Raw genomic sequence first — 23,078 nt, 5'->3', positions numbered from 1 at the left:
TTTTACAGTGAAAACTGCAGGAACTTCAACACGGCACTAGGAAACAGACTGAGAAAGCAGAGAAAAAGTGTCTCCAGCAACCCGTTCCCTTGGTGCTAGATGAACGAACGTCTCTCCAGTTGCTAAGTTCTGAAGATATGTGTGTGTGAAAGCCGTCCTTCACCTAGCTTGTTGGGAACACAAAGTTTCTTTTCAGTTGCAAACTCCATTCCATAATTATATATGGGGAGGTTGAAGCTCCAACTCGGTTTTACAGTGAAAACTGCAGGAACTTCAAACCGGCACTAGGAAACAGACTGAGAAAGCAGAGAAAAAGTGTCTCCTGCAAACCGTTCCCTTGGTGCTAGATGAACGAACGTCTCTCCACTTGCTCAGTTCTGAGAGATAAGTGTGTGTGAAAGCCGTCCTTCACCTAGATTGTTGGGAACACAAAGTTTCTTTTCAGTTGCAAACACCGATCCATACATATATATGGGGAGGTACTAGCTCCAACACGGTTTTACAGTGAAAACTGCAGGAACTTCAAACCGGCACTAGGAAACAGACTGAGAAGCAGAGAAAAAGTGTCTCCTGCAACCGGTTCCCTTGGTGCTAGAGGAACGAACGTCTCTCCACTTGCTAAGTTCTGAGAGATAATTGTGTGTGAAAGCCGTACTTCACCTAGCTTGTTGGGAACACAAAGTTTCTTTTCAGTTGCAAACTCCATTCCATACATATATATGGGGAGGTAGAAGCTCCAAATCGGTTTTACAGTGAAAACTGCAGGAACTTCAAACCGGCACTAGGAAACAGACTGAGAAAGAAGAGAAAAAGTGTCTCCTGCAACCCGTTCCCTTGGTGCTAGCTGAATGAACGTCTCTCCACTTGCTCATTTCTGAGAGATAAGTGTGTGTGAAAGCCGTACTTCACCTAGCTTGTTGGGAACACAAAGTTTCTTTTCAGTTGCAAACTCCATTCCATACATATATATGGGGAGGTAGAAGCTCCAACTCGGTTTTACAGTGAAAACTGCAGGAACTTCAAACCGGCTGTAGGAAACAGACTGAGAAAGGAGAGAAAAAGTGTCTCCTGCAACCCGTTCACTTGGTGCTAGATGAACGAACGTCTCTCCACTTGCTCAGTTCTGAGAGATAAGTGTGTGTGAAAGCCGTCCTTCACCTAGCTTGTTGGGAACACAAAGTTTCTTTTCAGTTGCAAACTCCATTCCATACATATATATGGGGAGGTAGAAGCTCCAACTCGGTTTTACAGTGAAAACTGCAGGAACTTCAAACCGGCAGTATGAAACAGACTGAGAAAGGAGAGAAAAAGTGTCTCCTGCAACCCGTTCACTTGGTGCTAGATGAACGAACGTCTCTCCACTTGCTCAGTTCTGAGAGATAAGTGTGTGTGAAAGCCGTCCTTCACCTAGCTTGTTGGGAACACAAAGTTTCTTTTCAGTTGCAAACTCCATTCCATACATATATATGGGGAGGTAGAAGCTCCAACTCGGTTTTACAGTGAAAACTGCAGGAACTTCAAACAGGCACTAGGAAACAGAATGAGAAAGCAGAGAAAAAGTGTCTCCTGCAACCCGTTCCCTTGGTGCTAGATGAAGGAACGTCTCTCCAATTGCTCAGTTCCGAAAGATAAGTGTGTGTGAATGCCGTCCTTCACCTAGCTTGTTGGGAACACAAAGTTTCTTTTCAGTTGCAAACTCCATTCCATACATATATATGGGGAGGTACTAGCTCCAACTCGGTTTTACAGTGAAAACTGCATGAACTTCAAACCGGCACTAGGAAACAGACTGAGAAAGCAGAGAAAAAGTGTCTCCTGCAAACCGTTCCTTTTGTTCTAGATGAACGAACGTCTCTCCACTTGCTCAGTTCTGAGAGATAGGTGTGTGTGAAAGCCGTCCTTCACCTAGCTTGTTGGGAACACAAAGTTTCTTTTCAGTTGCAAACTCCATTCCATACATATATATGGGGAGGTAGAAGCTCCAACTCGGTTTTACAGTGAAAAAAGGCAGGAACTTCAAACCGGCACTAGGATACAGACTGAGAAAGCAGAGAAAAAGTGTCTCCTGCAACCCGTTCCCTTCGTGCTAGATGAACGAACGTCTCTACACTTGCTCAGTTCTGAGAGATAAATGTGTGTGAAAGCCGTCCCTCACCTAGCTTGTTGGGAACAAAAAGTTTCTTTTCAGTTGCAAACTCCATTCCATACATATATATGGGGAGGTACTAGCTCCAAATCGGTTTTACAGTGAAAACTGCAGGAACTTCAAACCGGCACTAGGAAACAGACTGAGAAAGCAGAGAAAAAGTGTCTTCTGCAACCCGTTCACGTGGTGCTAGATGAACGAACGTCTCTCCACTTGCTCAGTTCTCAGAGATAAGTGTGTGTGAAAGCCGTCCTTCACCTAGCTTGTTGGGAACACAAAGTTTCTTTTCAGTTGCAAACTCCATTCCATACATATATATGGGGAGGTAGAAGCTCCAACTCGGTTTTAAAGTGAAAACTGCAGGAACTTCAAACCGGCACTAGGAAACAGACTGAGAAAGCAGAGAAAAAGTGTCTCCTGCAACCCGTTCCCTTGGTGCTAGATGAACGAACGTCTCTCCACTTGCTCAGTTCTGAAGATAAGTGTGTGTGAAAGCCGTCCTTCACCTAGCTTGTTGGGAACACAAAGTTTCTTTTCAGTTGCAAACTCCATTCCATACATATATATGGGGAGGTAGAAGCTCCAAATCGGTTTTACAGTGAAAACTGCAGGAACTTCAAACCGGCACTAGGAAACAGACTGAGAAAGCAGAGGAAAAGTGACTCCTGCAACCCGTTCCCTTGGTGCTAGATGAACGAACGTCTCTCCACTTGCTCAGTTCAGAGAGATAAGTGTGTGTGAAAGCCGTCCTTCACATAGCTTGTTGGGAACACAAAGTTTCTTTTCAGTTGCAAACTCCATTCCATACATATATATGGGGAGGTACTAGCTCCAACTCGGTTTTACAGTGAAAACTGCAGGAACTTCAAACCGGCACTAGGAAACAGACTGAGAAGCAGAGAAAAAGTGTCTCCTGCAACCGGTTCCCTTGGTGCTAGAGGAACGAACGTCTCTCCACTTGCTAAGTTCTGAGAGATAATTTTGTGTGTGAAAGCCGTCCTTCACCTAGCTTGTTGGGAACACAAAGTTTCTTTTCAGTTGCAAACTCCATTCCATACATATATATGGGGAGGTAGAAGCTCCAACCCGGTTTTACAGTGAAAAATGCAGGAACTTCAAACCGGCACTAGGAAAAAGACTGAGAAAGAAGAGAAAAAGTGTCTCCTGCAACCCGTTCCCTTGGTGCTAGATGAACGAACGTCTCTCCACTTGCTCATTTCTGAGAGATAAGTGTGTGTGAAAGCCGTCCTTCACCTAGCTTGTTGGGAACACAAAGTTTCTTTTCAGTAGCAAACTCCATTCCATACATATATATGGGGAGGTAGAAGCTCCAAATCGGTTTTACAGTGAAAACTGCAGGAACTTCAAACCGGCACTAGGAAACAGACTGAGAAAGCAGAGAAATAGTGTCTCCTGCAACCCGTTCCCTTGGTGCTAGATGAACGAACTTCTCTCCACTTGCTCATTTCTGAGAGATAAGTGTGTGTGAAAGCCGTCCTTCACCTAGCTTGTTGGGAACACAAAGTTTCTTTTCAGTTTCAAACTCCATTCCATACATATATATGGGGAGGTACTATATCAAACTCGGTTTTACAGTGAAAACTGCAGGAACTTCAAACCGGCACTAGGAAACAGACTGGGAAAGCAGAGAAAAAGTGTCTTCTGCAACCCGTTCTCTTGGTTTTAGATGAACGAACGTCTCTCCAATTGCTCAGTTCTGAGAGAAAAGTGTGTGTGAAAGCCGTCCTTCAAATATCTTGTTGGGAACACAAAGTTTCTTTTCAGTTGCAAACTCCATTCCATACATATATAAGGGGAGGTACTAGCTCCAACTCGGTTTTACAGTGAAAACTGCAGGAACTTCAAACAGGCACTAGGAAACAGAATGAGAAAGCAGAGAAAAAGTGTCTCCTGCAACCCGGTCCCTTGGTGCTAGATGAACGAACGTCTCTCCACTTGCTCAGTTCTGAGAGATAAGTGTGTGTGAAAGCCGTCCTTCTCCTAGCTTGTTGGGAACACAAAGTTTCTTTTAAGTTGCAAATTCCATTCCATACATATATATGGGGAGGTACTAGCTCCAACTCGGTTTTACCTTGAAAACTGCAGGAACTTCAAACCGGCACTAGGAAACAGACTGAGAAAGCAGAGAAAAAGTGTCTCCTGCAATCCGTTCCCTTGGTGCTAGATGAACGAACGTCTCGCCACTTGCTCAGTTCCGAGAAATTAGTGTGTGTGAAAGCCGCACTTCACCTAGCTTGTTGGGAACACAAAGTTTCTTTTCAGTTGCAAACTCCATTCCATACATATATATGGGGAGGTACTAGCTCCAACTCGGTTTTACAGTGAAAACTGCAGGAACATCAAACCGGCACTAGGAAACAGGCTGAGAAAGCAGAGGAAAAGTGTCTCCTGCAACCCGTTCCTTTGGTGCTAGATGAACGAACGTCTCTCCACTTGCTCAGTTCTGAGAGATATGTGTGTGTGAAAGCCGTCCTTCACCTAGCTTGTTGGGAACACAAAGTTTCTTTTCAGTTGCAAACTCCATTTCATACATAAATATGGGGAGGTACTAGCTCCAACTCGGTTTTACAGTGAAAACTGCAGGAACTTCAAACCAGCAGTAGGAAACAGAATGAGAAAGCAGAGAAAAAGTGTCTCCTGCAATCGTTCCCTTGGTGCTAGATGAACGAACGTCTCTCCACTTGCTCAGTTCCGAGAGATAAGTGTGTGTGAAGCTGTCCTTCACCTAGCTTGTTGGGAACACAAAGTTTCTTTTCAGTTGCAAACTCCATTCCATACATATATATGGGGAGTTACTAGCTCCAACTCAGTTTTACAGTGAAAACTGCAGGAACTTCAAACCGGCACTTTGAAACAGACTGAGTAGCAGAGAAAAAGTGTCTCCTGCAACCGGTTCCCTTGGTGCTAGATGAATGAACGTCTCTCCACTTGCTAATTTCTGAGAGAAAATTGTGTGTGAAAGCCGTCCTTCACCTAGCTTGTTGGGAACACAAAGTTTCTTTTAAGCTTCAAACTCCAATCCATACATATATATGGGGAGGTACTAGCTCCAACTCGGTTTGACAGTGAAAACTGCAGGAACTTCAAACCGGCACTAGGAAACAGACTGAGAAAGCAGAGAAAAAGTGTCTCCTGCAACCCGTTCCCTTGGTGCTAGATGAACGAACGTCTCGCCACTTGCTAAGTTCCGAGAAATTAGTGTGTGTGAAAGCCGTCCTTCACCTAGCTTGTTGGGAACACAAAGTTTCTTTTCAGTTGCAAACTCCATTCCATACATATATATGGGGAGGTACTAGCTCCAACTCGGTTTGACAGTGAAAACTGCAGGAACTTCAAACCGGCACTAGGAAACAGACTGAGAAAGCAGAGAAAAAGTGTCTCCTGCAACCCGTTCCCTTGGTGCTAGATGAACGAACGTCTCGTCACTTGCTTAGTTCCGAGAAATTAGTGTGTGTGAATGCCGTCCTTCACCTAGCTTGTTGGGAACACAAAGTTTCTTTTCAGTTGCAAACCCCATTCCATACATATATATGGGGAGGTACTAGCTCCAACTCGCTTTTACAGAGAAAACTGCAGGAACATCAAACCGGCACTAGGAAACAGACTGAGATAGCAGAGAAAAAGTGTCCCCTGCAACCCGTTCGATTGGTGCTAGATGAACGAACGTCTCTCCCCTTGCTCAGTTCTGAGATATAAGTGTGTGTGAAAGCCGTCCTTCACCTAGATTGTTGGGAACACAAAGTTTCTTTTCAGTTGCAAACACCGATCCATACATATATATGGTGAGGTACAAGCTCCAACTCGGTTTTACAGTGAAAACTGCAGGAACTTCAAACCGGCACTAGGAAACAGACTGAGAAGCAGAGAAAAAGTGTCTCCTGCAACCGGTTCCCTTGGTGCTAGAGGAACGAACGTCTCTCCACTTGCTAAGTTCTGAGAGATAATTTTGTGTGTGAATGCCGTCATTCACCTAGCTTGTTGGGAACACAAAGTTTCTTTTCAGTTGCAAACTCCATTCCATACATATATATGGGGAGGTAGAAGCTCCAACCCGGTTTTACAGTGAAAACTGCAGGAACTTCAAACCGGCACTAGGAAACAGACTGAGAAAGCAGAGAAAAAGTGTATCCTGCAACCCGTTCCCTTGGTGCTAGATGAACGAAAGTCTCTCCACTTCCTCAGTTCTGAGAGATAAGTGTGTGTGAAAGCCGTCCTTCACCTAGCTTGTTGGGAACACAAAGTTTCTTTTCAGTTGCAAACTCCATTCCATACATATATATGGGGAGGTAGAAGCTCCAACTCGGTTTTACAGTGAAAACTGCAGGAACTTCAAACCGGCAGTAGGAAACAGACTGAGAAAGCAGAGAAATAGTGTCTCCTGCAACCCGTTCCCTTGGTGCTAGATGAACGAACGTCTCTCCACTTGCTCAGTTCAGAGAGATAAGTGTGTGTGAAAGCCGTCCTTCACCTAGCTTGTTGGGAACACAAAGTTTCTTTTCAGTTGCAAACTCCATTCCATACATATATATGGGGAGGTACTAGCTCCAACTCGGTTTTACAGTGAAAACTGCAGGAACTTCAAACCGGCACTAGGAAACAGACTGAGAAGCAGAGAAAAGTGTCTCCTGCAACCGGTTCCCTTGTTGCTAGAGGAACGAACGTCTCTCCACTTGCTAAGTTCTGAGAGATATTTTTGTGTGTGAAAGCCGCCCTTCACCTAGCTTGTTGGGAACACAAAGTTTCTTTTCAGTTGCAAACTCCATTCCATACATATATATGGGGAGGTAGATGCTCCAACCCGGTTTTACAGTGAAAAATGCAGGAACTTCAAACCGGCACTAGGAAAGAGACTGAGAAAGAAGAGAAAAAGTGTCTCCTGCAACCCGTTCCCTTGGTGCTAGATGAACGAACGTCTCTCCACTTGCTCAGTTCTGATAGATATGTGTGTGTGAAAGCCGTACTTCACCTAGCTTGTTGGGAACACAAAGTTTCTTTTCAGTTGCAAACTCCATTCCATACGTATATATGGGGAGGTACTAGCTCCAACTCGGTTTTACAGTGAAAACTGCAGGAACTTCAAACCGGCACTAGGAAAAAGACTGAGAAAGCAGAGAAATAGTGTCTCCTGCAACCCGTTCCCTTGGTGCTAGATGAAAGAACTTCTCTCCACTTGCTCAGTTCTGAGAGATAAGTGTGTGTGAAAGCCGTCCTTCACCTAGCTTGTTGGGAACACAAAGTTTCTTTTCAGTTTCAAACTCCATTCCATACATATATATGGGGAGGTACTATATGAAACTCGGTTTTACAGTGAAAACTGCAGGAACTTCAAACCGGCACTAGGAAACACACTGGGAAAGCAGAGAAAAAGTGTCTTCTGCAACCCGTTCTCTTGGTTCTAGATGAACGAACGTCTCTCCAATTGCTCAGTTCTGAGAGAAAAGTGTGTGTGAAAGCCGTCCTTAAAATAGCTTGTTGGGAACACAAAGTTTCTTTTCAGTTGCAAACTCCATTCCATACATATATAAGGGTAGGTACTAGCTCCAACTCGGTTTTAAAGTGAAAACTGCAGGAAATTCAAACAGGCACTAGGAAACAGAATGAGAAAGCAGAGAAATAGTGTCTCCTGCAACCCGTTCCCTTGGTGCTAGATGAACAAACGTCTCTCCAATTGCTCAGTTCCGAGAGATAAGTGTGTGTGAAAGCCGTCCTTCACCTAGCTTGTTGGGAACACAAATATTCTTTTCAGTTGCAAACTCCATTCCATACATATATGTGGGGAGGTACTAGCTCCAACTCAGCTTTACAGTGAAAACTGCAGGAACTTCAACCCGGCAATAGTAAACAGACTGAGAAAACAGAGAAAAAGTGTCTCCAGCAACCCGTTCCCTTGGTGCTAGATAAACGAACGTCTCTCCACTTGCTCAGTTCTGAGAGATAAGTGTGTGTGAAAGCCGTTCTTCACCTAGATTGTTCGGAACACAAAGTTTCTTTTCAGTTGCAAACTCCGATCCATACATATATACGGGGAGGTACTAGCTCCAACTCGGTTTTACCGTGAAAACTGCAGGAACTTCAAACCAGCACTAGGAAACAGACTGAGAAAGCAGAGAAAAAGTGTCTCCTGCAAACCGTTCCCTTGGTGCTAGATGAACGAACGTCTCTCCACTTGCTCAGTTCTGAGAGATAAGTGTGTGTGAAAGCCGTCCTTCACCTAGCTTGTTGGGAACACAAAGTTGCTTTTCAGTTGCAAACTCCATTCCATACATATATATGGGGAGGTACTAGCTCCAACTCGGTTTTACAGAGAAAACTGCAGGAACTTCAAACCGGCAGTAGGAAACAGACTGAGAAAGCAGAGAAAAAGTGTCTCCTGCAACCCGTTCCCTTGGTGCTAGATGAACGAACGTCTCTCCACTTGCCCAGTTCTGAGAGATAAGTGTGTGTGAAAGCCGTCCTTCACCTAGCTTGTTGGGAACACAAAGTTTCTTTTCAGTTGCATACTCCATTCCATACATTTATATGGGGAGGTACTAGCTCCAACTCGGTTTGACAGTGAAAAATGCAGGAACTTCAAACCGGCACTTTGAAACAGACTGAGAAGCAGAGAAAAAGTGTCTCCTGCAACCGGTTCCCTTGGTGCTAGATGAATGAACGTCTCTCCACTTGCTAATTTCTGAGAGATAATTAAATGTGAAAGCCGTCCTTCACAAAGCTTGTTGGGAACACAAAGTTTCTTTTCAGTTGCAAACTCCATTCCATACATATATATGGGGAGGTACTAGCTCCAACTCGGTTTGACAGTGAAAACTGCAGGAACTTCAAACCGGCACTAGGAAACAGACTGAGAAAGCAGAGAAAAGTGTCTCCTGCAACCCGTTCCCTTGGTGCTAGATGAACGGAAGTCTCGCCACTTGCTTAGTTCCGAGAAATTAGTGTGTGTGAAAGCCGTCCTTCACCTAGCTTGTTGGGAACACAAAGTTTCTTTTCAGTTGCAAACCCCATTCCATATATATATATGGGGAGGTACTAGCTCCAACTCGGTTTTACAGAGTAAACTGCAGGAACATCAAACCGGCACGAGGAAACAGACTGAGAAAGCAGAGAAAAAGTGTCTCCTGCAACCCGTTCGATTGGTGCTAGATGAACGAACGTCTCTCCCCTTGCTCAGTTCTGAGATAAAAGTGTGTGTGAAAGCCGTCCTTCACCTAGATTGTTGGGAACACAAAGTTTCTTTTCAGTTGCAAACTACATTCCATACATATATATGGGGAGGTAGAAGCTCCAACCCGGTTTTACAGTGAAAACTGCAGGAATTTCAAATCGGCACTAGGAAACAGACTGAGAAAGCAGAGAAAAAGTGTCTCCTGCAACCCGTTCCCTTGGTGCTAGATGAACGAAAGTCTCTCCACTTGCTCAGTTCTGAGAGATAAGTGTGTGTGAAAGCCGTCCTTCACCTAGCTTGTTTTGAACACAAAGTTTCTTTTCAGTTGCAAACTCCATTCCATACATATATATGGGGAGGTAGAAGCTCCAAATCGGTTTTAAAGTGAAAAATGCAGGAACTTCAAACCGGCACTAGGAAACAGACTGAGAAAGCAGAGTAAAAGTGTCTCCTGCAACCCGTTCAATTGGTGCTAGATGAACGAACGTCTCTCCACTTGCTCAGTTCAGAGAGATAAGTGTGTGTGAAAGCCGTCCTTCACCTAGCTTGTTGGGAACACAAAGTTTCTTTTCAGTTGCAAACTCCATTCCATACATATATATGGGGAGGTACTAGCTCCAACTCGGTTTTACAGTGAAAACTGCAGGAACTTCAAACCGGCACTAGGAAACAGACTGAGAAGCAGAGAAAAAGTGTCTCCTGCAACCGGTTCCCTTGGTGCTAGAGGAACGAACGTCTCTCCACTTGCTAAGTTCTGAGAGATAATTTTGTGTGTGAAAGCCGTCCTTCAACTAGCTTGTTGGGAACACAAAGTTTCTTTTCAGTTGCAAACTCCATTCCATACATATATATGGGGAGGTAGAAGCTCCAACACGGTTTACAGTGAAAAATGCAGGAACTTCAAACCGGCACTAGGAAACAGACTGAGAAAGAAGAGAAAAAGTGTCTCCTGAAACCGGTTCCCTTGGTGCTAGATGAACGAACGTCTCTCCACTTGCTCAGTTCTGAGAGATAAGTGTGTGTGAAAGCCGTCCTTCACCTAGCTTGTTGGGAACACAAAGTTTCTTTTCAGTTTCAAACTCCATTCCATACATATATATGGGGAGGTACTATATCAAACTCGGTTTTACAGTGAAAACTGCAGGAACTTCAAACCGGCACTAGGAAACAGACTGGGAAAGCAGAGAAAAAGTGTCTTCTGCAACCCGTTCTCTTGGTTCTAGATGAACGAACGTCTCTCCAATTGCTCAGTTCTGAGAGAAAAGTGTGTGTGAAAGCCGTCCTTCAAATAGCTTGTTGGAAACACAAAGTTTCTTTTCAGTTGCAAAATCCATTCCATACATATATAAGGGGAGGTACTAGCTCCAACTCGGTTTTACAGTGAAAACTGCAGGAACTTCAAACAGGCAGTAGGAAACAGAATGAGAAAGCAGAGAAATAGTGTCTCCTGCAACCCGTTCCCTTGGTGCTAGATGAACAAACGTCTCTCCAATTGCTCAGTTCCGAGAGATAAGTGTGTGTGAAAGCCTTCCTTCACCTAGCTTGTTTGGAAAACAAATATTCTTTTCAGTTGCAAACTCCATTCCATACATATATGTGGGGAGGTACTAGCTCCAACTCAGTTTTACAGTGAAAACTGCAGGAACTTCAAACCGGCAATAGGAAACAGACTGAGAAAGCAGAGAAAAAGTGTCTCCAGCAACCCGTTCCCTTGGTGCTAGATAAACGAACGTCTCTCCACTTGCTCAGTTCTGAGAGATAAGTGTGTGTGAAAGCCGTTCTTCACCGAGATTGTTGGGAAAACAAAGTTTCTTTTCAGTTGCAAACTCCGATCCATACATATATATGGGGAGGTACTAGCTCCAACGCGGTTTTACCGTGAAAACTGCAGGAACTTCAAACCGGCACTAGGAAACAGACTGAGAAGCAGAGAAAAAGTCTCTCCTGCAACCGGTTCCCTTGGTGCTAAATGAATGAACGTCTCTCCACTTGCTAATTTCTGAGAGATAATTGTGTGTGAAAGCCGACCTTCACCTAGCTTGTTGGGAACACAAAGTTTCTTTTAAGTTGCAAACTCCATTCCATACATATATATGGGGAGGTACTAGCTCCAACTCGGTTTGACAGTGAAAACTGCAGGAACTTCAAACCGGCACTAGGAAACAGACTGAGAAAGAAGAGAAAAAGTGTCTCCTGCAACCCTTTCCCTTGGTGCTAGATGAACGAACGTCTCGCCACTTGCTAAGTTCCGAGAATTTAGTGTGTGTGAAAGCCGTCCTTCACTTGGCTTGTTGGGAACACAAAGTTTCTTTTCAGTTGCAAACTCCATTCCATACATATATATGGGGAGGTACTAGCTCCAACTCTCTTTTACAGAGAAAACTGCAGGAACATCAAACCGGCACTAGGAAACAGACTGAGAAAGCAGAGAAAATGTGTCTCCTGCAACCGGTTCGATTGGTGCTAGATGAACGAACGTCTCTCCACTTGCTCAGTTCTGAGAGATAATTGTGTGTGAAAGCCGTCCTTCACCTATCTTGTTGGGAACACAAAGTTTCTTTTCAGTTGCAAACTCCATTCCATACATATATATGGGGAGGTAGAATCTCCAACTCGGTTTTACAGTGAAAACTGCAGGAACTTCAAACCGGCACTAAGATACAGACTGAGAAAGCAGAGAAAAAGTGTCTCCTGCAACCCGTTCCCTTGGTGCTAGATGAACGAACTTCTCTCCACTTGCTCAGTTCTGAGAGATAGGTGTGTGTGAAAGCCGTCCTTCACCTAGCTTGTTGGGAACACAAAGTTTCTTTTCAGTTGCAAACTCCATTCCATACATATATATGGGGAGGTACTAGCTCCAACTCGGTTTTACAGTGAAAACTGCAGGAACTTCAAACCGGCACTAGGAAACAGACTGAGAAAGCAGAGAAAAAGTGTCTCCTGCAACCCGTTCCCTTGGTGCTAGATGAACGAACGTCTCTCCACTTGCTCAGTTCTGAGAGAAAAGTGTGTGTGAAAGCCGTTCTTCAACTAGCTTGTTGGGAACACAAAGTTTCTTTTCAGTTGCAAACTCCATTCCATACATATATATGGGGAGTTACTAGCTCCAACTCGGTTTTACAGTGAAAACTGCAGGAACTTCAAACCAGCACTAGGAAACAGACTGAGAAAGCAGAGAAAAAGTGTCTCCTGCATACCGTTCCCTTGGTGCTAGATGAACGAACGTCTCTCCACTTGCTCAGTTCCGAGAGATAAGTGTGTGTGAAAGCTGTCCTTCACCTAGCTTGTTGGGAACACAAAGTTTCTTTTCAGTTGCAATCTCCATTCCATACATATATATGGGGAGTTACTAGCTCCAACTCGGTTTTACAGTGAAAACTGCAGGAACTTCAAACCAGCACTAGGAAACAGAATGAGAAAGCAGAGAAAAAGTGTCTCCTGCAACCCGTTCCCTTGGTGCTAGATGAACGAACGTCTCTCCACTTGCTCAGTTCCGAGAGATAAGTGTGTGTGAAAGCTGTCCTTCACCTAGCTTGTTGGGAACACAAAGTTTCTTTTCAGTTGCAATCTCCATTCCATACATATATATGGGGAGGTACTAGCTCCAACTCGGTTTTACAGTGAAAACTGCAGGAACTTCAAACCGGCACTAGGAAACAGACTGAGAAAGCAGAGAAAAAGTGTCTCCTGCAACCCGTTCCCTTGGTGCTAGATGAACGAACGTCTCTCCACTTGCTCAGTTCTGAGAGATAAGTGTGTGTGAAAGCCGTCCTTCACCTAGCTTGTTGGGAACACAAAGTTTCTTTTCAGTTTCAAACTCCATTCCATACATATATATGGGGAGGTACTATATCAAACTCGGTTTTACAGTGAAAACTGCAGGAAATTCAAACCGGCACTAGGAAACAGACTGGGAAAGCAGAGAAAAAGTGTCTTCTGCAACCCGTTCTCTTGGTTCTAGATGAACGAACGTCTCTCCAATTGCTCAGTTCTGAGAGAAAAGTGTGTGTGAAAGCCGTCCTTCAAATAGCTTGTTGGGAACACATAGTTTCTTTTCAGTTGCAAAATCCATTCCATACATATATAAGGGGAGGTACTAGCTCCAACTCGGATTTACAGTGAAAACTGCAGGAACTTCAAACAGGCAGTAGGAAACAGAATGAGAAAGCAGAGAAATAGTGTCTCCTGCAACCCGTTCCCTTGGTGCTAGATGAACAAACGTCTCTCCAATTGCTCAGTTCTGAGAGATAAGTGTGTGTGAAAGCCTTCCTTCACCTAGCTTGTTTGGAAAACAAATATTCTTTTCAGTTGCAAACTCCATTCCATACATATATGTGGGGAGGTACTAGCTCCAACTCAGTTTTACAGTGAAAACTGCAGGAACTTCAAACCGGCAATAGGAAACAGACTGAGAAAGCAGAGAAAAAGTGTCTCCAGCAACCCGTTCCCTTGGTGCTAGATAAACGAACGTCTCTCCACTTGCTCAGTTCTGAGAGATAAGTGTGTGTGAAAGCCGTTCTTCACCTAGATTGTTGGGAAAACAAAGTTTCTTTTCAGTTGCAAACTCCGATCCATACATATATATGGGGAGGTACTAGCTCCAACGCGGTTTTACCGTGAAAACTGCAGGAACTTCAAACCGGCACTAGGAAACAGACTGAGAAGCAGAGAAAAAGTGTCTCCTGCAACCGGTTCCCTTGGTGCTAAATGAATGAACGTCTCTCCACTTGCTAATTTCTGAGAGATAATTGTGTGTGAAAGCCGTCCTTCACCTAGCTTGTTGGGAACACAAAGTTTCTTTTAAGTTGCAAACTCCATTCCATACATATATATGGGGAGGTACTAGCTCCAACTCGGTTTGACAGTGAAAACTGCAGGAACTTCAAACCGGCACTAGGAAACAGACTGAGAAAGAAGAGAAAAAGTGTCTCCTGCAACCCTTTCCCTTGGTGCTAGATGAACGAACGTCTCGCCACTTGCTAAGTTCCGAGAATTTAGTGTGTGTGAAAGCCGTCCTTCACTTGGCTTGTTGGGAACACAAAGTTTCTTTTCAGTTGCAAACTCCATTCCATACATATATATGGGGAGGTACTAGCTCCAACTCTCTTTTACAGAGAAAACTGCAGGAACATCAAACCGGCACTAGGAAACAGACTGAGAAAGCAGAGAAAAAGTGTCTCCTGCAACCCGTTCGATTGGTGCTAGATGAACGAACGTCTCTCCACTTGCTCAGTTCTGAGAGATAATTGTGTGTGAAAGCCGTCCTTCACCTATCTTGTTGGGAACACAAAGTTTCTTTTCAGTTGCAAACTCCATTCCATACATATATATGGGGAGGTAGAATCTCCAACTCGGTTTTACAGTGAAAACTGCAGGAACTTCAAACCGGCACTAAGATACAGACTGAGAAAGCAGAGAAAAAGTGTCTCCTGCAACCCGTTCCCTTGGTGCTAGATGAACGAACTTCTCTCCACTTGCTCAGTTCTGAGAGATAGGTGTGTGTGAAAGCCGTCCTTCACCTAGCTTGTTGGGAACACAAAGTTTCTTTTCAGTTGCAAACTCCATTCCATACATATATATGGGGAGGTACTAGCTCCAACTCGGTTTTACAGTGAAAACTGCAGGAACTTCAAACCGGCACTAGGAAACAGGCTGAGAAAGCAGAGAAAAAGTGTCTCCTGCAACCCGTTCCCTTGGTGCTAGATGAACGAACGTCTCTCCACTTGCTCAGTTCTGAGAGAAAAGTGTGTGTGAAAGCCGTTCTTCAACTAGCTTGTTGGGAACACAAAGTTTCTTTTCAGTTGCAAACTCCATTCCATACATATATATGGGGAGTTACTAGCTCCAACTCGGTTTTACAGTGAAAACTGCAGGAACTTCAAACCAGCACTAGGAAACAGACTGAGAAAGCAGAGAAAAAGTGTCTCCTGCATACCGTTCCCTTGGTGCTAGATGAACGAACGTCTCTCCACTTGCTCAGTTCCGAGAGATAAGTGTGTGTGAAAGCTGTCCTTCACCTAGCTTGTTGGGAACACAAAGTTTCTTTTCAGTTGCAATCTCCATTCCATACATATATATGGGGAGTTACTAGCTCCAACTCGGTTTTACAGTGAAAACTGCAGGAACTTCAAACCAGCACTAGGAAACAGAATGAGAAAGCAGAGAAAAAGTGTCTCCTGCAACCCGTTCCCTTGGTGCTAGATGAACGAACGTCTCTCCACTTGCTCAGTTCCGAGAGATAAGTGTGTGTGAAAGCTGTCTTTCACCTAGCTTGTTGGGAACACAAAGTTTCTTTTCAGTTGCAATCTCCATTCCATACATATATATGGGGAGGTACTAGCTCCAACTCGGTTTTACAGTGAAAACTGCAGGAACTTCAAACCGGCACTAGGAAGCAGACTGAGAAAGCAGAGAAAAAGTGTCTCCTGCAACCCGTTCCCTTGGTGCTAGATGAACGAACGTCTCTCCACTTGCTCAGTTCTGAGAGAAAAGTGTGTGTGAAAGCCGTACTTCACCTAGCTTGTTGGGAACACAAAGTTTCTTTTCAGTTTCAAACTCCATTCCATACATATATATGGGGAGGTACTATATCAAACTCGGTTTTACAGTGAAAACTGCAGTAACTTCAAACCGGCACTAGGAAACAGACTGAGAAAACAGAGAAAAAGTGTCTCCAGCAACCCGTTCCCTTGGTGCTAGATGAACGAACTTCTCTCCACTTGCTCAGTTCTGAGAGATAAGTGTGTGTGAAAGCCGTCCTTCACCTAGCTTGTTGGGAACACAAAGTTTCTTTTTAGTTGCAAACTCCATTCCATACATATATATGGGGAGGTACTAGCTCCAACTCTGTTTTACAGTGAAAACTGCAGGAACTTCAAACCGGCACTAGGAAACAGACTGAGAAAGCAGAGAAAAAGTGTCTCCTGCAACCCGTTCCTTTGGTGCTAGATGAACGAACGTCTCTCCAATTGCTCAGTTCTGAGAGAGAAGTGTGTGTGAAAGCCGTCCTTCACCTAGCTTGTTGGGAACACAAAGTTTCTTTTCAGTTGCAAACTCCATTCCATACATATATATGGGGAGGTAGAAGCTCCAACTCGGTTTTACAGTGAAAACTGCAGGAACTTCAAACCGGCACTAGGAAACAGACTGAGAAAGCAGAGAAATAGTGTCTCCTGCAACCCGTTCCCTTGGTGCTAGATGAACGAACGTCTCTCCACTTGCTCAGTTCTGAGAGATATGTGTGTGTGAAAGCCGTCCTTCACCTAGCTTGTTGGGAACACAAAGTTTCTTTTCAGTTGCAAACTCCATTCCATACATATATATGGGGAGGTACTAGCTCCAACTCGGTTTTACAGTGAAAACTGCAGGAACTTCAAACCGGCACTAGGAAACAGACTGAGAAAGCAGAGAAAAAGTGTCTCCTGCAACCCGTTCCCTTGGTGCTAGATGAACGAACGTCTCTCCACTTGCTCAGTTCTGAGAGAAAATTGTGTGTGAAACCCGTTCTTCAACTAGCTTGTTGGGAACACAAAGTTTCTTTTAAGTTGCCAGCTCCATTCCATACATATATATGGGGAGGTACTAGCTCCAACTCGGTTTGACAGTGAAAACTGCAGGAACTTCAAACCGACACTAGGAAACAGACTGAGAAAGCAGAGAAAAAGTGTCTCCTGCAAACCCTTCCCTTGGTGCTAGATGAACGAACGTCTCGCCACTTGCTCAGTTCCGAGAAATTAGTGTGTGTGAAAGCCGTCCTTCACCTAGCTTGTTGGGAACACAAAGTTTCTTTTCAGTTGCAAACTCCATTCCATACATATATATGGGGAGGTACTAGCTCCAACTCGGTTTGACAGTGAAAACTGCAGGAACTTCAAAACGGCACTAGGAAACAGACTGAGAAAGCAGAGAAAAAGTGTCTCCTGCAACCCGTTCCCTTGATTCTAGATGAACGAAAGTCTCTCCACTTGCTCAGTTCTGAGAGATATGTGTGTGTGAAAGCCGTCCTTCACCTAGCTTGTTGGGAACACAAAGTTTCTGTTCAGTTGCAAACTCCATTCCATACATATATATGGGGAGGTACTAGCTCCAACTCGGTTTTACAGTGAAAACTGCAGGAACTTCAAACCGGCACTAGGAAACAGACTGAGAAAGAAGAGAAAAAGTGTCTCCTGCAACCCGTTCCCTTGGTGCTAGATGAACGAACGTCTCTCCACTTGCTCAGTTCTGAGAGAAAAGTGTGTGTGAAAGCCGTTCTTCAACTAGCTTGTTGGGAACACAAAGTTTCTTTTCAGTTGCAAACTCCATTCCATATATATATATGGGGAGTTACTAGCTCCAACTCGGTTTTACAGTGAAAACTGCAGGAACTTCAAACCAGCACTAGGAAACAGAATGAGAAAGCAGAGAAAAAGTGTCTCCTGCAACCCGTTCCCTTGGTGCTAGATGAACGAACGTCTCTCCACTTGCTCAGTTCCGAGAGATAAGTGTGTGTGAAAGCTATCTTTCACCTAGCTTGTTGGGAACACAAAGTTTCTTTTCAGTTGCAAACTCCATTCCATACAAATATATGGGGAGGTACTAGCTCCAACTCAGTTTTACAATGAAAACTGCAGGAACATCAAACCGGCACTTTGAAGCAGACTGAGAAGCAGAGAAAAAGTTTCTCCTGCAACCGGTTCCCTTGGTGCTAGATGAATGAACGTCTCTCCACTTGCTAATTTCTGAGAGATATTTGTGTGTGAAAGCCGTCCTTCACCTAGCTTGTTGGGAACACAAAGTTTCTTTTCAGTTGCAAACTCCATTCCATACATATATATGGGGAGTTACTAGCTCCAACTCGGTTTTACAGTGAAAACTGCAGTAACTTCAAACCTGCACTAGGAAACAGACTGAGAAGGCAGAGAAAAAGTGTCTCCTGCAACCCGTTCCCTTGGTGCTAGATGAACGAACGTCTCTCCACTTGCTCAGTTCCGAGAGATAAGTGTGTGTGAAAGCCGTCCTTCACCAAGCTTGTTGGGAACACAAAGTTTCTTTTCAGTTGCAAACTCCATTCCATACATATATATGGGGAGGTACTAGCTCCAACTCAGTTTTACAGTGAAAACTGCAGGAACTTCAAACCGGCACTAGGAAACAGACTGAGAAAGCAGAGAAAAAGTGTCTCCAGCAACCCGTTCCATTGGTGCTAGATAAACGAACGTCTCTCCACTTGCTCAGTTCTGAGAGATAAGTGTGTGTGAAAGCCGTCCTTCACCTAGCTTGTTGGGAACACAAAGTTTCTTTTAAGTTGCCAGCTCCATTCCATACATATATATGGGGAGGTACTAGCTCCAACTCGGTTTGACAGTGAAAACTGCAGGAACTTCAAACCGGCACTAGGAAACAGACTGAGAAAGGAGAGAAAAAGTGTGTCCTGCAACCGGTTCCCTTGGTGCTAGATGAACGAACGTCTCGCCACTTGCTCAGTTCCGAGAAATTAGTGTGTGTGAAAGCCGTCCTTCACCTAGCTTGTTGGGAACACAAAGTTTCTTTTCAGTTGCAAACTCCATTCCATACATATATATGGGGAGGTACTAGCTCCAACTCGGTTTGACAGTGAAAACTGCAGGAACTTCAAACCGGCACTAGGAAACAGAATGAGAAAGCAGAGAAAAAGTGTCTCCTGCAACCCGTTCTCTTGATTCTAGATGAACGAACGTCTCGCCACTTGCTTAGTTCCGAGAAATAAGTGTGTGTGAAAGCCGTCCTTCACCTAGCTTGTTGGGAACACAAAGTTTCTTTTCAGTTGCAAACTCCATTCCATACATATATATGGGGAGGTAGAAGCTCCAACTCGGTTTTACAGTGAAAACTGCAGGAACTTCAAACCGGCACTAGGAAACAGACTGAGAAAGAAGAGAATAAGTGTCTCCTGCAACCCGTTCCCTTGGTGCTAGATGAACGAACGTCTCTCCACTTGCTCAGTTCTGAGAGATATGTGTGTGTGAAAGCCGTCCTTCACCTAGCTTGTTGGGAACACAAAGTTTCTTTTCAGTTGCAAACTCCATTCCATACATATATATGGGGAGTTACTAGCTCCAACTCGGTTTGACAGTGAAAACTGCAGGAACTTCAAACCGGCACTAGGAAACAGACTGAGAAAGCAGAGAAAAAGTGTCTCCTGCAACCCGTTCCCTTGATGCTAGATGAACGAACGTCTCGCCACTTGCTTAGTTCCGAGAAATAAGTGTGTGTGAAAGCCGTCCTTCACCTAGCTTGTTGGGAACACAAAGTTTCTTTTCAGTTGCAAACTCCATTCCATACATATATATGGGGAGGTAGAAGCTCCAACTCGGTTTTACAGTGAAAACTGCAGGAACTTCTAACCGGCACTAGGAAACAGACTGAGAAAGAAGAGAATAAGTGTCTCCTGCAACCCGTTCCCTTGGTGCTAGATGAACGAAAGTCTCTCCACTTGCTCAGTTCTGAGAGATATGTGTGTGTGAAAGCCGTCCTTCACCTAGCTTGTTGGGAACACAAAGTTTCTGTTCAGTTGCAAACTCCATTCCATACATATATATGGGGAGGTACTAGCTCCAACTCGGTTTTACAGTGAAAACTGCAGGAACTTCAAACCGGCACTAGGAAACAGACTGAGAAAGCAGAGAAAAAGTGTCTCCTGCAACCCGTTCCCTTGGTGCTAGATGAACGAACGTCTCTCCACTTGCTCAGTTCTGAGAGAAAAGTGTGTGTGAAAGCCATTCTTCAACTAGCTTGTTGGGAACACAAAGTTTCTTTTCAGCAGTTGCAAACTCCATTCCATATATATATATGGGGAGTTACTAGCTCCAACTCGGTTTTACAGTGAAAACTGCAGGAACTTCAAACCAGCACTAGGAAACAGAATGAGAAAGCAGAGAAAAAGTGTCTCCTGCCACCCGTTCCCTTGGTGCTAGATGAACGAACGTCTCTCCACTTGCTCAGTTCCGAGAGATAAGTGTGTGTGAAAGCTATCCTTCACCTAGCTTGTTGGGAACACAAAGTTTCTTTTCAGTTGCAAACTCCATTCCATACAAATATATGGGGAGGTACTAGCTCCAACTCAGTTTTACAATGAAAACTGCAGGAACTTCAAACCGGCACTTTGAAGCAGACTGAGAAGCAGAGAAAAAGTGTCTCCTGCCACCGGTTCCCTTGGTGCTAGATGAATGAACGTCTCTCCACTTGCTAATTTCTGAGAGATATTTGTGTGTGAAAGCCTTCCTTCACCTAGCTTGTTGGGAACACAAAGTTTCTTTTCAGTTTCAAACTCCATTCCATACATATATATGGGGAGTTACTAGCTCCAAATCGGTTTGACAGTGAAAACTGCAGGAACTTCAAACCGGCACTAGGAAACAGACTGAGAAAGCAGAGAAAAAGTGTCTCCTGCAACCCGTTCCCTTGGTGCTAGATGAACGAACGTCTCTCCACTTGCTCAGTTCTGAGAGAAAAATGTGTGTGAAATCCGTCCTTCACCTAGCTTGTTGGGAACACAAAGTTTCTTTTCAGTTGCAAACTCCATTCCATACATATATATGGGGAGTTACTAGCTCCAACTCGGTTTTACAGTGAAAACTGCAGTAACTTCAAACCTGCACTAGGAAACAGACTGAGAAAGCAGAGAAAAAGTGTCTCCTGCAACCCGTTCCCTTGGTGCTAGATGAACGAACGTCTCTCCACTTGCTCAGTTCCGAGAGATAAGTGTGTGTGAAAGCCGTCCTTCACCAAGCTTGTTGGGAACACAAAGTTTCTTTTCAGTTGCAAACTCCATTCCATACATATATATGGGGAGGTACAAGCTCCAACTCAGTTTTACAGTGAAAACTGCAGGAACTTCAAACCGGCACTAGGAAACAGACTGAGAAAGCAGAGAAAAAGTGTCTCCAGCAACCCGTTCCATTGGTGCTAGATAAACGAACGTCTCTCCACTTGCTCAGTTCTGAGAGATAAGTGTGTGTGAAAGCCGTCCTTCACCTAGCTTGTTGGGAACACAAAGTTTCTTTTAAGTTGCCAGCTCCATTCCATACATATATATGGGGAGGTACTAGCTCCAACTCGGTTTGACAGTGAAAACTGCAGGAACTTCAAACCGGCACTAGGAAACAGACTGAGAAAGCAGAGAAAAAGTGTTTCCTGCAACCCGTTCCCTTGGTGCTAGATGAACGAACGTCTCGCCACTTGCTCAGTTCCGAGAAATTAGTGTGTGTGAAAGCCGTCCTTCACCTAGCTTGTTGGGAACACAAAGTTTCTTTTCAGTTGCAAACTCCATTCCATACATATATATGGGGAGGTACTAGCTCCAACTCGGTTTGACAGTGAAAACTGCAGGAAATTCAAACCGGCACTAGGAAACAGACTGAGAAAGCAGAGAAAAAGTGTCTCCTGCAACCCGTTCCCTTGATTCTAGATGAACGAACGTCTCGCCACTTGCTTAGTTCCGAGAAATAAGTGTGTGTGAAAGCCGTCCTTCACCTAGCTTGTTGGGAACACAAAGTTTCTGTTCAGTTGCAAACTCCATTCCATACATATATATGGGGAGGTACTAGCTCCAACTCGGTTTTACAGTGAAAACTGCAGGAACTTCAAACCGGCACTAGGAAACAGACTGAGAAAGCAGAGAAAAAGTGTCTCCTGCAACCCGTTCCCTTGGTGCTAGATGAACGAACGTCTCTCCACTTGCTCATTTCTGAGAGAAAAGTGTGTGTGAAAGCCGTTCTTCAACTAGCTTGTTGGGAACACAAAGTTTCTTTTCAGTTGCAAACTCCATTCCATATATATATATGGGGAGTTACTAGCTCCAACTCGTTTTACAGTGAAAACTGCAGGAACTTCAAACCAGCACTAGGAAACAGAATGAGAAAGCAGAGAAAAAGTGTCTCCTGCAACCCGTTCCCTTGGTGCTAGATGAACGAACGTCTCTCCACTTGCTCAGTTCCGAGAGATAAGTGTGTGTGAAAGCTGTCCTTCACCTAGCTTGTTGGGAACACAAAGTTTCTTTTCAGTTGCAAACTCCATTCCATACAAATATATGGGGAGGTACTAGCTCCAACTCAGTTTTACAATGAAAACTGCAGGAACTTCAAACCGGCACTTTGAAGCAGACTGAGAAGCAGAGAAAAAGTGTCTCCTGCAACCGGTTCCCTTGGTGCTAGATGAATGAACGTCTCTCCACTTGCTAATTTCTGAGAGATATTTGTGTGTGAAAGCCGTCCTTCACCTAGCTTGTTGAGAACACAAAGTTTCTTTTCAGTTTCAAAATCCATTCCATACATATATATGGGGAGGTACTAGCTCCAAATCGGTTTGACAGTGAAAACTGCAGGAACTTCAAACCGGCACTAGGAAACAGACTGAGAAAGCAGAGAAAAAGTGTCTCCTGCAACCCGTTCCCTTGGTGCTAGATGAACGAACGTCTCTCCACTTGCTCAGTTCTGAGAGAAAAGTGTGTGTGAAATCCGTCCTTCTCCTAGCTTGTTGGGAACACAAAGTTTCTTTTCAGTTGCAAAATCCATTCCATACATATATATGGGGAGTTACTAGCTCCAACTCGGTTTTACAGTGAAAACTGCAGTAACTTCAAACCTGCACTAGGAAACAGACTGAGAAAGCAGAGAAAAAGTGGCTCCTGCAACCCGTTCCCTTGGTGCTAGATGAACGAACGTCTCTCCACTTGCTCAGTTCCGAGAGATAAGTGTGTGTGAAAGCCGTCCTTCACCAAGCTTGTTGGGA

This window comes from Camelus bactrianus, chromosome 1 (genome assembly GCF_048773025.1).
Source record: "Camelus bactrianus isolate YW-2024 breed Bactrian camel chromosome 1, ASM4877302v1, whole genome shotgun sequence".
In the NCBI taxonomy this organism is placed as follows: Eukaryota; Metazoa; Chordata; class Mammalia; order Artiodactyla; family Camelidae; genus Camelus; species Camelus bactrianus.
This window is presented reverse-complemented; position numbering follows the sequence as displayed.